Here is a 5099-nt window from a genome sequence, read left to right on the forward strand (position 1 = left end):
GTACATTGATTAGTTCAACCAAAACATAAAAGTTCTAACATAAAAGTTTAACCAAAACATAAAAGTTCTAACATAGATTAGTGTCTCTATGCATCAAAATATTCTTAAGCCCTCAAGGTAGCATATGGTCACCATTTCAACACTCCTGTAAATAAGAAAAACCGAAACAAAAAAGTTAGAAACAAGATATAACACTAATTATAATTTTCCACTAAGTTTTATCCAAAATGTTTAGAAAATTTTCGGCATAACCTCCCCTAAAACTTGGATATTTTCACCGTCCACGGTTCCAACAAACACAACCAATTCACAACTTGCACCCTTTCAAACAACACAATGCAGTTTAATTGAGCAACCAAATAGGACAACAACCAAATAGTGAATAATAAAACCCAAAGATTCCAGCTTCCAACAACCAAAACAGTGAAGCACTTAGCCGGATAATCAATCAATTGAGCTTAGCAATAGTTGAAAACCAAAAGCAATTAAATACCAACTCAATCAATTAATTCAAATTCCATATGAATTCTTTGACAGTTAAAAACACAAAAAATCATAATAAATTCATAGGAAGGAAGTAAATAAGCCAATTCCAACAAGAAAACATGAGGAAACAATTAAAACTAATCCAACCAGCAAGAAGCAGAGCAGCACTCAGCAGAACAGCAATCAATGGCCCATCATACAGCATCCAAAACAGTAAAATGAACAAAGGTACTGGATTTAGGCAGCATTCTACTCATTGAAGTCAATAACCATTACACTTGCAAGCAGCAAGGGCATAGCAGTTTATCCATTAACTCAACAGAAAATCAATCAAGTCAAACTAAACGATTTCAGCAACAAATTTATCAATAGAATCAATCTCAGTTCAGCAATCATCATCTATTCCAACACAAACAACAATAACTCAACAGCATTTCCTTTTTCATTGAATTTAACAATCATTCAATAAGCAAGTAATGAGGTGGAAAATCAGCAGCAACCAATAGCAAGTATAGAGCAGGAATAACAACTTAATCTGAGAAATTATTCAACAACAAATGCACACACAAATACAAGAATGACTTAAATGACTCATCATGCTTATCCACATAAGTCTGCAGTGAAACCACTTACCGTTTCACTTAAGAGGCTTGTAACAACAGCTTTTTTATCAACTTCTTTCTCATTCTCCCTTTCAGGCTCACTGTCAGTACTGGTAGGAGGTGGAAGTGCTGAAGCACCAAACATGGCTTTGTCATGAGCAGCTTGGATTTGTTCCTCCCTTCTTGCCTTGATAAGAAAATGGATTCGATCTATGTTTAGTCTTCCATACATAGATGATGCATGTATGTTAACAAGGAACAAAACTGACTATTCATAAATATAAGAAGAGGAATATACCTCTATTTTAGAATACTAGAAACTCTGACCAATTTTCTTGACCAAAGAAGCATCATCTTCAGCCACTGCAGATAGGTGGGCAAATACAATCAGTTCAATTAAGTTTCAGGCTTCAAGCCAAACCCCAAACCATTACTCATTATCATTTATAAGAAAAAATATCATTGGCATTCAATAATTAAAAGAATCACCATGACTAAGCAATGAACAATTAAAATTAGGAAGTATTAGTGGTATTAACAAGCACACAACAATAGTATTAAAACAGATTATATTTTCAATGAAGAAATCTGCACAAATTTATTTAGAATAATGAAATTGGCAAACAAGTCCAACCTTCAATTTCCTCATCTTCAAGAGGCGCATCCTTGTCAAACTCAAATCGCTTCCAGCCCTTGCCTTTTTCTGAGTCTTGGCAGCTGCATTAAAAAATATCCCACGAAATCAAGTTAGTACAACATGTATAAATCAGCACAATTACACAATATGCAGTTTTTTGAATTAAATCCTTTCTCTGTTGATCGTTGGAGACATGGCAAACAAGGGCCAAAACTTCAATTCCTTTAGCCCTAAGTTTCTCAAGAGTAACAACTCAATCGATGGTATGAACATGTAAATAATTATTATTATGAATGAATTTTGTTGGGCATCAATCTAGCATCAATTAAATTAAGAACAAATTAAAAACAAAAACAAGTAATAATTTGAAGTTCCAATAATACTAAATTACTAATCAGAACAAGTAAAAAAAAACAAGTAACAAATCAGAAAAAAAACTACACAGAACAATAATCAACAGCCCTAATATTCACAAATTTTGATAATCAAAAACAATATCCCTAATCAGAAGTTCTAATAAATTAAATCCTAGACTTCCATGGCATTAAAGTTAATTTCAAAATAAAATCTCCTACCTCAATTAGCCAAAACTCAGTAATTAAACACAACTCCGGCAATTCTTTATCACAACCAGCTAAACACAGAATTTTCCAGCATTCTCAAACATTTAAGAAATCAAGCACATGTTCATAATAGTTCATCAGCTACCAACCAAGTTTCCAAGCATACCCTTATCATCATCAAATCACATAAACAATAAAAATCATCCTCAAACAAAACACAACAACAAATCAATCTTATCACAATCAATCGTATTCACTATTACCAACAATTCTAACTTTTATCAATTAGCCATACATAACATTTATAAGTTATTTTCATTACTCAATAAAATCTTTGGGCATTGTTAATTTAAAAGCTTTCAATTTACAAATGAACCCCCTACCTCAATGTCGCAATAGTAGGATTTGACGCAGGAATCCCCTTTATCCCCAATTCGTGGTAGCAGCAGCGATTCTAGTAATATTCTCGCAGCAAAAACATTCAATAGCTCTAGACAAGGGCGGTAACGCCGAACAATGACAATAATGACTCTGAAAAACTAAATGAATCAGAAACAATTGCAGAGCAAGGTGATACAGGGCAATTTCTTCATAAGCTTACTAAAACGGAAGGTAATAAAAACAATGTCTCCAATTTGGTCATAGCTTGGTGGCTGGCTCACGATGGAAGAACGCCTCCTTCCGCCTCTGGTTCATGATTCCAATGACGATGAGTGACTTGAGCAGAATCAGAATCGGCAACATCATCTCCTCCTCCCACATGCAATGGTGACGGTAGGGGCTCCGGTGGCTAGGGCTCCGATCGGAGGCAGCAGTGGTGGCAGGACACCGCGGTGGTGAAACCCTTTTCCCTTCCCTTTGTCGATCGCGTCTTCCCTCTCTCACGCGCCTCTGGTTCTCATGGCTGAGCCTTTCTCAGCTTCTCTCTCTCACCCACATGACGGCAGCGGCGGTGGCTGAACGAAACGGACGCGGTCTGGGCAGCAATGGCGCGGCGCAGGATGCGACGGAGCTGGTAGCGGCCGAGCGCGACGGCTCCTCTCCTTCCTCGCATTGTCCCTGGCTCGCAGCACTCTCTCCTCTCCGATCTCAACCTTCTTTCTCTCATCTCCCTTAATCCCCGTTTTTTTTCTTTCCTTTTTGTTTTCTGAGGCTGTGTTATGTGTATATGGGGGAGAGGGACTGGCAGTGGGTGAGTGAGTAAAATGAGGGATAGGGTTAGATGACTGGGGTTAGGGTTTAATTTGGTGAAATTAAAGGTTTGGATTTAATTTGGAAATTATAGTTTAATTTTGGGACAAAAAGTGAAATTAGGAATTTTGGGTAAATTGGAGTTTTTGAATTTATCTGAAAATTAATTAAATTTTTAAAATTATTTTAAAATATGATTTATTGTATCAAAATATTAATTGATTTGAAATTAAATACTCTAATTGAAATTATAAGATAATATAATTAATTTTCTTTATTTATAAAAATAAGTATTAAATTTTGAAATCTCAATTATTTAAATCGAATCGTATAAAATTCTTATTATTTTACATTTGTTAAATTTTATAATCTAAATATAAAAAATAATTCGATAATTATAAAATCAGATAAAACTTTAAATTATTTTAAACTCAATTAATCAAAATTTGATTCAATTATCTTTAATAAAATATTTTCAGGGATTAAAATACTTAATGATAAATACATCTAAATTAGCTCTTAATAAGATCTTCTAAAATTTCTAGATCTTACACAAAGTCTTATATTTAGTACGTTGAAACAAAATTGTTTATTAGTTACAAAAAATCTTTGAATTTTGTGACAAATAAATAACTTGTTACAAAAATATTGTATTTTGTGATAAATTAATTTTTTGTTACAAAATATTTAGAGCTTTTGAAACAAATAGATATTTTGTTACAAAATATTTTGAATTTTTGCAACAATATAATCTTTTGTTACAAAACATTATAACATTTTGTAACAAAACAACAATTCGATACGAAAGCCAACATAATTTGTAACAAAACAAATCAAGTTGTTACAAAATATTGAAATGTTTTGTAACAAATTTTTTGTTGTTACAAAATATTCTTATTTTGTAACAATAACTAATTATTGTTACAAAAAAGCTATAATTTGTAATAATTTTAAATTTGATACAAATTTTTTGTTACAAATGTTCTATTTTCTTGTAGTGCTCCTTTCTTTCTCCTTTTTCACTCTAAAGCGAGAGAAAGGGAGAGAAGAAAGAAGAAAAAAGAGATAAGGGGATAGATGAGGTGAGAGATGAAGAGCGAGAGAGGAGAGAGAAGGAGAGGAGGAGAGAGAGGAGGGAGAGTATAGTCGTGTTTGTGACAGAGCGTGGCGATGGTGTATGTGACAAAGATTCTGAGAACAAAGGGGTTTAGAGTAGAAGCAAAGATTTTAGGAGAAGAGGAGAGAGAGGGGAATGGGAGAGATGAGGAGAGAAAGAAGAGAGAGAAAGGACGAGATAAGGAGAGAGAGGACAAAAGAAAAGGGAGAAGAGAGAATGAGAAAAAGGAAAAGGAGAGAGATGAGGGGGAGAGAGAGGGAGAGAAGGAGAGAAAGACAGATAAAGATAAGGAGAGAGAGAGAGAGAGAGGAAGGGGAGAGGGGAAGGAGAGAGAATGGGAGAGAGAGAAAGAGGAAGAGGGGAAAGAAAGAGAGAGAGAGCATGGAAAGAGGAAAGGAGAGAGAGGAGAGAGAGAAAGAGAAAGAAGGGAGAGAGAGAGCATGTGGAGAGAGAGGGAGAGAAGGATAGAGAGAAATAAAGGAGAAGAAGAAAAATAAAGGCAG

At 34.5% G+C, this 5099-nt stretch overlaps 1 long non-coding RNA gene across 1 annotated transcript; it reads right to left on the bottom strand.

Moving 5' to 3' along the window:
- Nucleotides 1-1806, bottom strand: LOC107457965 (uncharacterized). Its single transcript, XR_001585932.3, has 4 exons — nt 1723-1806; nt 1387-1451; nt 1120-1275; nt 1-145 (listed from the first exon to the last, which is right to left on the bottom strand). It is a non-coding gene; the product is annotated as an uncharacterized LOC107457965 (long non-coding RNA).
- Nucleotides 1807-5099: the final 3293 nt, after the last annotated feature.

Source organism: Arachis duranensis, chromosome 7 (assembly GCF_000817695.3).
Source record: "Arachis duranensis cultivar V14167 chromosome 7, aradu.V14167.gnm2.J7QH, whole genome shotgun sequence".
Taxonomy (NCBI): domain Eukaryota; kingdom Viridiplantae; phylum Streptophyta; class Magnoliopsida; order Fabales; family Fabaceae; genus Arachis; species Arachis duranensis.